This window comes from Monodelphis domestica, chromosome 3, assembly GCF_027887165.1.
Source record: "Monodelphis domestica isolate mMonDom1 chromosome 3, mMonDom1.pri, whole genome shotgun sequence".
In the NCBI taxonomy this organism is placed as follows: Eukaryota; Metazoa; Chordata; class Mammalia; order Didelphimorphia; family Didelphidae; genus Monodelphis; species Monodelphis domestica.
The window spans coordinates 470,704,983-470,715,967 of NC_077229.1; positions in this window are offsets into that span (position 1 = coordinate 470,704,983).

Genomic DNA, 10,985 nt, shown 5'->3' on the forward strand with positions numbered 1-10,985 from the left:
GTTATAACTACATCATCAAAATCATCATATATCATCAAATATCATCAAAACAGAAAAATAAAAGTAGTACCTGCACCAGTCAGGTTTCCAGCCCCAAAAAAGGTTTTCAAGCTCAGAGCCAAGGAGAAAAGAGTAGAACATTTTGTAGACAGTCTGGCATAGCAGTTGGAAATTGGCCTTGGAGCCATGAAGATATGAGTTCAAGTCCTTCCCCTTATATATTGTAGGACCTTGGAAAAATTACTAAATCTCTCAAAACCTTAGGAAACCCTGCAGAATAATACCTTTAAAAATATTGTATTTTTTTCCAGTGAACAAAAACCTATTTTCTTTCCTTTTCTTTCCTCCTGATATTGAAAAAAGAATATATTAAATAAATATGCTCTTAAAAATTATTGAGGACCCCAAAGAGCTATGGTTTATATGCCTCATAACTATTAATATTTGGCATATAAGAAGTTAAAATGTGTTAGTATTATTTTGAAATTAGTTTTGAGTAGTCGTCAGACCTCCAGCAGTCATCATTCCATACTTTGAGAACTGCTGTACAACCTCATCCTACTACTTTCTCTCTATAATACAGTGTATGCAAATGTATTACTCCATAAGAAGGGGAAGATATTATTAAACCAGGGTAGGTCCACTAAAGGAAAAGTTCTTTAAATTCTCCCATATGAAGAAAAAGTTTTGTTCTGGGGTGCTAGACTTGTCTTTTATTCTCCTTTTGTCTGCCAAACTAGTCTTCTCAGTAGCTAATCGATCTTATATAAGGAAGAAATGCTTTGATATGATGGTTCTTTTCTTCTAGTTTCCAGGAATTTCATGGTTAATGATGGCCTTCTTGAAAAAGGGGGGAAATAGTGTTTTCTTCTGCCAAATTCTATATTTGGACTTCTGGAATAATTTTTTTCTACTAAGGGGTAAAGTCAATAGTAACCAGAGAAATCCCACCATGCTTTACAGGGAGATTTTTTTTTCCTCTGGGTAGTTCTGACACATCTCTTGGTGTAAGTCCCTGGGACATCAATTTCAGGGCAGAAGAGACTTAGAAATTATTTAGTTGGGCAACAAGGTAGCTCATTAGGTAGAGAGCCAGGCCTAGAGATTGGAAGTCCTGGGTTCAAATTTGACTTCAGATACTTCCTAGCTGGGTGATTCTGGCCAAATCCCTTAACCCCAATTGCAATTCTAAGATAGAAAGTAAGGGAAAGAAAGAAAGAAAGAAAGAAAGAAAGAAAGAAAGAAAGAAAGAAAGAAAGAAAGAAAGAAAGAAAGAAAGAAAGAAAGAAAGAAAGAAAGAAAGAAAGAAAGAAAGAAAGAAAGAAAGAAAGAAAGAAAGAAAGAAAGAAAGAAAGAAAGAAAGAAAGAAAGAAAGAAAGAAAGAAAGAAAGAAAGAAAGAAAGAAAGAAGAAAGGAAGGAAGGAAGGAAGGAAGGAAGAAAGAAAGAAAGAAAGAAAGAAAGGAAGAAAGGAAGGAAGGAAGAAAGGAAGGAAGAAAAAAGAAAAGGAAAAAGAAAAGGAAAAAGAAAAGAAGTTACTTAGTTGACTACCCACATTTTAAAAACAGAAGACCCTTAGTTCACGATAATGAAATGCCTTTCCCCAGGTCACATAGGTAAGAAGGCACCAGAGCTAGAATTTGAACCTATTTCCTTCTTTTACTCATGCTTATAGATCTTTCTAATAGGAGCCCCAAAAAGCAGCTAGAATGAAACAAGGTATTGATTACTTTGTGTCATGGCCAGAACAGATATTTTGCAAGCAGGCTGAGACTATCATATGAACTTAATGCCAGTCTTCAAGGAATTCAAGATTTAAAATAGAAGTTTATAATTTACAATTCATAGTTGATAAGTCAGGGTCATTTGGAAACCAGATAACTTTCCCATCCACATAAAGCACTATTTAATATTCTCTTTTGAGCACTCCATATTCAGTAGTCACCTATTGAAGTAATGATTGACTAAATGATAACCAGCTCCCTAGAGGTATGAAGGAGTGGCAGTTACATAGAGAATAAAATTTACCTCCTAGAAAGAAAAACAAGTCAAGGTGCATCCAATAGAGCCATTCCAGTGGCCACACACTAAGGGAAGGGGGTAAAGGACAGAACACTAAAGGAAGAACAGATTTGGTGTCAGGAAGACTGGGGTGTGAAATCTAGCTCTGCCAGCCTTGGGCAAATTATTTCTTTTTCCTTGCTAAATTCACTCTTGCTGGGCATTGCCTCACTATGGCCCTTGTGCAGATCCTTATAGAATATTGTGAAGGAGAGGTAAGGAACTTGTCTTCCAAGACCTCTTCCTGTCCTCCTTCAGGGGCCTTGAATTTTCCACTGTTTTACTCCACACAAGCCAGGCCTCCTCAGGACTACCTTTTCTAAGCATTTTCTGGCAATTATTAATTCCTTCCTTCACTGGGAATGAAATGAAAAAATTAGATAATGTAGATGCAGCTTTTTCAAACCATAAAGCACTATGTGCATGTCATCATTGTTATCTCTTTTCCTGAGTCCTATACTCTGAGTAAAATTCTTTAAGATATTTACAATTTTAATAATGATCCTCAAGAGACAATACTTTAACATCAAAGGAGGAATGAGAAAACAGTTTCTCTTGGGTCAAATGAGGGACAACTAGGTGGTGCACTGGATTGAATGTTGGTCCTGGAGTCACATCTTTTTGAGGTCAAATTTATTCTCAGACACATACCAGCTGTGTGACCCTAGATAAGTCATTTCACCTCATTTGCCTCTGTTTCCTCATCTTAAAAATGAGCTGGAGAAGGAAATGGAAAACCACTCTAGTATCTCTGCCAAGAAAACCCCAAATGTTGTAAGAGATAAGACTATTTTTTTTACAATGATGGTATACATGGAAAATTCTAGAGATTCAGTTAAAGGCTAGTTGAAACTATTAGTAATTTTAATAAAGTAGAAGGATATAAAATAAACCCACATAAATCATCAGCATTGTTAATACATTACTAATAAAGTCCTATAAGGAGAGATGGAAAGACATATTCCATTTAAAATAACTACAGATAGAATAAAATACTTGGAAATATATCTGCCAAAACAAACCCCAAAGCTACTTCAAAATTATAAAACACTTTTTATACAAATTAAGTCAGATCTAAATAATTGGAGAAATGTTCATTGTTCATGGAAGGGCAGAGCCAATATAATTAAAATGCCAGTCCTACCTAAACTAATCTACTTATTCAATGCCATTCCAGTCAAATTACCAAAAAAAAATTTTATTGATAGAAAAAATCATAAAATTCATTTGGAAGAACAAGAGATCAAGAATAACAAAAGTATTAATAAAAATGTAAAGGAAGGAGTTCTAATAATACCAGATTTTAAATCATATTATAAAACAATAATTATCAAAATTACTTGGTATTAGTTAAGAAAAGGGTAGATCAGTGGAACAGGAAAGACATACAATGAACAGTAATAAAAGATTATAGTAACTTTCTTTTTGAAAAAAAATCCAAGGCATTGAGGATAAAAAATCACTATTTAGTAAAAATTACTAGGACAACTGTAAAGTAGTTTGGCAGAAACAATTGGCAGAACAATATCTTGCATCATTCATTGAGATAAGATCGAAATGGATGCATGACCTAGACATAAAAGGAGATACCATAAGCAAATTAGAACAGGGAAGATATTACTTTTCAAGGTTATGGATAGGAGAGCGATTTATGAATAAACAAGAGATGAAAAGCACTGTGAGATGTAAAATGGATAATTTTGAGTACAATAAACTGAAAAGGTTTGTACCAATAAAACAAATATTGCCAAGATTAAAAGGAAAGGAGAAAATTGGGGGGAAATGTTCATAGTTTCTCAGATAGAGGTCTCATTGAAAATATATAAGGGCAGCTAGATGACTCAGTGGATTGAGAGCCAGGCCCAGAGATGGGAAGTCCTGGGTTCAAATCTGAACTTTGAATACTTCCTAACTATGTGACCCTGAGCAAGCCACTTAACCACCATTGCTTAGCCTCTACTGTTCTTGGTCTTGGAACCAATACACAGTTTTGAGTCTTAGGTGGAAGGTAAGGTTTTTTAAAAATGAGCAGATTAATTTTTTTTTAAACTTAGAAGGAACTACATGAAATAATGAAAAGTGAAATGAGTGGAACCAAGAAAATATTATAGACAGTTATAGATAGAATATTTGAAGAATAACTTGTAAATGTTCACCTCTAGAGAATGAACAGAAAAATGGAAACACAAAAGGCATAATCTCTACTTTTTGTCAAATGACAAATTCTATAATATGAGAGTCTGAATAAAAAAATTAAAATACACATCTGAGGGAGAAAAAAAATCCTAGCTGGTACCTGTAAGCAGTAAGTTGTAGTTGATATATATGGAGTTAGGGCAAATCAAGAGAAAAAGTTGACCCTTTCTGGGGACATGCTGCTAGCCATCCCAGCCCCCACAGTATGTAGGCCAAAATCATCATTAGCAGCACCTTTAGCATAAATCACAAGAGCAGGCAGGTGGCTTACTTTGCAGCTGCTCCTGAGTGTCAGCCAACTCTGTCTGCCATAGATGAAACTCTGGTGGAAGTTCTACTTCATTTTCACTCTTATTCTAGTTAAATATTGAATCTTCTTTTTTAGATAAATTATGATGCTCTCTACAGTAGGTATAATTGATGACTATTCCCTTTAATAGCTATGTTCCTGAAGAGATGTGCATAGTGCTTTATGTTGGTTCTGGGGATGCTTAAATATCCTGAAGAGTGTGTCTAGGATTCTCCATGGACAACTAAACTACTCCTCTACAATCCATGATTTATTTTATGGAAATCAAAAGGATAAGCTTAGTTTGAATTTTTTTGCTAGTTCAGATCTATTATCTTGAAATCAAATGGAATCTTACACAGTAAGCAACCACTCATTTTTCATTTTGTAAATATGAATTTGATTTGTGGGGGGTAATATGAGCTAGAACATCATTGGTTCAGGCAATTCCCTCAACTAGTATGGATTACCACCTGCTCTGCTACTTGTAGTCTTTGATAATTAACTGGAGCTCTGAGATAGCTATATAACAGGATTTGAAACCGAGTCCTCCTGATGACAAGGCCAGCTCCCTAGATGATGCTGCCTCCTTGAAAATGGAGTATTTGTTACATAAAATGTACTGGTGTTACCAGAGGAAAGATTTGGAATCAGACAACCTGATTAAAGGCATGAAAAAATTAATAAAGTTTCCACAAGGTATAGTCATTCTCTTTTCCTTTATTCTATCAAGAAAGACGAGGTCTATAGAGTGTTTGGGTAAGACTACCTCTGGTGTGAAGGTTTGCTGAGCCCTTTTCAAGGCTGCTTCTACTCCTTTGGAGTCCATTTGCCACCCAGTTCTCACCTGTGGCTCCCCAAAGCTGTAACTTGCACAGCAGCCATACCCTCGTAAATGGTCTTGGCAAGTGGGCTTGAGGTTGAGGGTAACCATCTGGCCTCACACATGTTGGTAGGTTTGGGTAGTTTCTACATGAGACATATATGAAGACTTCCTCCAGTGGAAAGGGTGGATGAGAAAAATTTGTTCCAATAGTCACAAAGAGACAGAAACAGGCACTGTGGAGCTCTTAGAGTGGGGTTAGATGTGGAAGATGCCAAGATCAGCTGCTATGTCCTAGGCTACCTCCAGCAGTCTTGATTTCTTCTTGTTTTGCCACTGGACGTTGATGACTCTGAAAGAGAGGGTGAGGATGATGACTTTGTGTAATTCTGCCTCACTTAAATCCAATTTATAAGTGAGACATCATCCAGTGATGTCATTTTGGTCCTCTTCAAGCATGGACATCAATCAACCAATCAAGAAATTTGCTGAGGAGTAGGGCTGAGGAAATATCCACAGTTTAAAGTATCTTGATTGTATTGTTTTCGACGAGTTGTTACACCAAGAGCATTCATGAACCAAGCCTAACTCACTGTATTATAAAAAACAGTGAACACTATTTGAAATGCCTGTGTTGGAATACCTGACACTTACTACCTGTGCTCTCTATGGCAAACCACTTCACTGAGTCTCTGAGTGTGAGATTCCTCATCTGTAAAATGAAAGGGCTGGGACTTGGTGACTTCAAAGCTGGTACTCTAGTTAGATTAGAATTTCAACCCAGCACTAGGGGTGAGTTGTGAAGTTGCAGCTCAGCTACATTAAACATTATCACTATCCAGTGTAATTGATGCATTAGTTATCCATTAGCTATGAATAGACACCCTCAGGAATTACTATCTATTACACCAGGCAAAAAGAAAATCAGGGAGCCAGATTCTAGGAGCTTTGCCTGGAGTTAGGTCATTCCCTAAGAATGGAAGAAATCCCTCTGGTCTTAAGTAGGGAAAGAAGAAAGATCCCAGATTAAGGAATGAGCTTCATAGGAAAAGTGAATTATGGTTAGTTAGAGACTACAACTCCCAGAATGCCACCCACTTGAATCCATCTAAATCGTTTCCTGGCTAAAACATTCTCATTGAATCCTGGAAGGATTTGTCCTTACTCTTTTCTTTCAGAAAAGGAAATCAATTGCAAAATTAGAAACATTTTACATAGCTTTACTTTATCTTTAAATTATCTGGAATGTGTCAGTTCTAAAAAATAAAGAATATTAATTGTGTCTATTTTATCTAGGTTGAGAATTTTCCCTTAAAGATATTGCATTCTTTCTCTTCCTTTTTCTCTTCCTTCTTGCCCTTCTTCTTTTAGGGGAGTTAAGGGTCTACAGTTTTCCTTCTCCATTAATTATCAGCCTACTATGTCTCCCAAGCTAGGCTTAAGAATATTTAGGATTCTTGAGGCATTTGTGTTCACATGTATTGATCTCCGTGGGCTGCCCTAGGAGACCAACTCTCCCTGCTTCCAGAAGAGACACAGAAGGGAGGCACAGTCTTCTCTCTGTTCCTGTCAGTTCAAAGTGACAGCCCTGTTGTATGTGACAACTGGACAGGGTAGGGTGAGTTAGTTAATTTCAAGCCTGCCACCATAGACAAGGAGTTTGTCTGTAGTAAAAGGCCTGAAATAAATTGGCAGGAGCCATCAATTTCAACTGGGTGGGAAAAGACTGGCATCTTAGGGGTTCGGAAACATATCCTTATTGGCTTTGTGTCTGACCTTTCTTTTCCCCTCACCCCTAATGCACTAGTAACTATCTTTTGGGGACCAAACTTATCTAAAAATAAAGCCTAGATTCTAACATTTTCATTTGCATAAAGTTGTTTGCTAAATATTTGTTGTCTTGATTTGAAATTATTTTGCTGGCTAAAACTTAAAATTTAAATTCATTAATTAATTTATCTAGTATTTATTATTTGTTACATACAAATAAATAAATAAATATCAAGTTGTTTTTGCCTGTAGGGGGGAAAATTCATGTTATTTAGAAGAAATTCCATATAATGCTTTGAATCTTCTTATCAATGATGAATGCAAAGTTGGAAATATCTGTGTTAGTGAAGTCAACCATCTCATAAGGTTAAAATTATATTACATGTGTCTTTAGCATTTTTCCTTTAATTGGTCAAAACTATTTATTAAACTAGTAGACTATTAAATTAAATAAAATGATGCTCTAATCCCAAATCTATAGTAACTTCTACATTCTTTCCCAGAGCTCTACATGTGAGAGATAATTAATCATTCCCTTCAGATGCAAAGAGTTTGCTAATAGTGAGTTTAGAACCAGCAAAGTTGTTTCTGTTTTATTTCTTTTTCAGTATAACCTATTAATATTTATTTTCCCACATCAGATTCTGCTATTATTTTAAAAATATACACACATAATATGTGATGTCATCAGTGTGTGGTATTGCATTTAGGATAACTCTTCCTACCAATTCAGGTCACAACCTGCCTAGGACTCAATAAAAAAAGCTTAGTAAATAGCCTTAGAGATTAAGAGACTTGTTCAGTGTCAAACAGCCAGTAATTATCCGAGGCTGGATTTAAACTTGGTGTTTCTAACTTTCTTTTTTTTAAATGATTTTTTATTCAAATCTGTGTAAAAATTTTAACATTTGTTTTTAAATTTTTGAGTTTCAAAATCTTTTCCTCCCTTTCCATCCCCCTCATTGAGAAGGCAAGCAATTTGATATGGGTTCTATGCACATACAGACTGACTTTCATTTTAGCATTATCTAGTAGACCTTACTGTCTCTGCTTTCAAAATATGAATTTGAAAAAAAACAACCCTAAAATAGCTTTCATTGCTTCTTGGTGGTCATAATTTGTGTACATATTTTAAAGAACAGTTATTACACCTAAATCTAGGCTTAGACTAGCAACCACTTTAACCCCAAAATGTTTCACATGATAAAATATTGTCTACCTTTGACCCATTATGTCTCAGGTTGTTTGGAGATAGAGTGGAAAAGGCCCTGGACTAGGAGTCAGGAAAACCTGAGTTCAAATCCTCCCTTACATATGGACTAGTGATCTTAGCAGGGGGCAAGTCCTTATCTGTAAAATGAAGGAGTTGGCTTCATTGGCCTCCAAGATCCACTTTTAGTTCCAAGTATATTATGACCAATACTTTCATACACACTCTTTTACCCAATCTCATGTGGATTTAGTTACATATGAGAAGACCGGTTAAATAAAATTCACTCATAGCCAAATCATTCTTCAAACCATAGAGTCACATTGCTTAATAATATATGGAATAGGGGAAAGCAAATGCTACCAAATTCATAGATTTGTGACTTGGTAGCCAATTTTGATTCCTTTTATGCCTAACCCCAAATTGTAATACTTAAAAAGTGAAACTAGTGGCATGCCACTTTATTGTCTATTTTTAAAAAGAAGTGGTGATTCTTTGTGCCACAAATGTCAAAATGAGCAAAGATCTGGTTTGGCTATGAATTTCCTTCTCTGTTTAAGGATCTGAATAATTGGCTACCACTTAAGAAATGGTGATTTTCTTTCATTATGTTCTTGTTTTCTTCTTTGTTCACTGGGTATTAATTATATAGTTCTTCTTTTTCATTTTCTGAGTTCATTTATTTTCTTTTCCATTTCCTTGTAACTTTTCTAAAGATTAAGATATTTATGTATTGAAGCTTAAAAAAAGTTATTTGGTGTTGTCCTACATATTGCAAGTTTTGGATCCGTCTCTGCTCCTTCTCAATTATGAAGTTAATCAGTTGAAAGATACAGAGTCCTACCAGAAGTTTATGTGAAATGTGAGCTGTTGTACAAATTCAGGCTTTGCATTAATTGTCCACTATTTCAGGAGTTACAAGGATCTAGCTCTAAAAATAGTAGGCTATAAATTTTCTTTTGAGTTTCAGAATGGCATGATTACTTTCCACTCACTGAATACCATATAGCTATCAGATACACATTTGTTTATAGCACAAGACTCATGAGGTTCAGTTTGGATCCTATCCTGTGACCTGCGGACTGGTATACTGACTAGCCTGGTCTTCTGTTGTTGACAAAAGGGTAGCATGGTACATTGGAAAAATGCTGAATTTGTAGAATGGGGACCAGATTTAGAATATAAACCCAGATGTTGTTGACCACCTGTGGGCCTTTGCACAAATCACTTAAATCATTCTTGCTTCCTTTTCCTCATCTCCTAAATGAGTTGGGCCAAGAAGATAATTTTTAGTCTACCTAAATGAAATCCTATAACTATGGTTGGATCAATATAACTGCCACTTTTGAAGATGAAAAATAGGATTTGTCAATTGTTATAATAGGCATTTTTCTATTTTTAGTATCAAAAGATAACCCAAAGAATTTAGTAAAGCTTTTGAGTTATTCAAGAGGTATTTTTTCTCAGTATCTTCAAGCCATTTAGAGTATGCCATAGCTTACATATATAACTTTGGAATTCTATTTCCATTTTTAGGAAGGAAAAATATGTATTTAATTTTAATGATTTTCCTAAGCATATGAAATGTTTTTCATGATGAAAGCTTTATCATTGAAATTAGTTTCATCTCTTGTTAAGCAATCCATCAGGTAATCCTGACATTTTTATTAGATTTCCAGGTTTTTCCTCATAAAAATAATTGGTTGTTTGGTCTAACTTTATTTTATAGATGACAAAACCGAAATTCAAAAAAGTTGTGATTTGTTCAACGCTACACAGTTTGTGTCAGAGAGATGCTCAGGACTCTTCTAATTCTTTCCATTTCCCCACACCATCTCTTTCTGCTTATTATGGCTGGCTATTTTTGTGTTGTTCTTTGCTGCTATGAATAAAGACAACAGAGGGCTTTGGTTACAAATTTGGTGGTGCATGCTGGAATTTCTCGGCATCAAAGGAACTAAGAATATGCAAGTTATCTATATAATGTGGCAGTCCCTTTGATCAGCACCAACACTAAAAAACCAAACATGAGAATTGAAAAAAAAAAACATTAGCTAAATGTAAGCTATTGAAAGTAATTTCTTTTTCAAATTTAAAGAAAAATATTCATGGGACATAAAGACTTGGTAGTCTTTATTTGAGCTTCCTAGACTTGCATTATCACTTAAATAAAATTTATCCTAAGTTTAAGAAAGATTAATTTTTCCATTTGGATAAAAAATTTTGCTAATCATAAATATATAAATTCTCTTAAAACGGCCTGTTTCTTCCTTAAAAGGGGTATTTTAATAATACTGCAAAAACACAAATGAAAGCATTCTTTATTCATACCCCTTTTGAGATACTAGAAATTCAGACATAATAGCAACATGAAATGAAAATCAGGAAAGAAAAAGCAACCCTAGTTAAATTCATACAAAGTCCTGAAATGTAGAATTAAATGGGGGAAAGGGATGGGGAGGGTGTTGACTTGAAAGATTAAATCTCAAATTTGACAGCCTAGCAGTTTACAAAGGAAATAGAATTTTAGTTAAAAATAAATGACAGTTACTTTAAAATTTCAAATTCTCTTTTAAACAGGCCACGATGAAGTAATTCTGGAATAGTCTCTCTAGTTGAAATATGGCTTTAATCATGA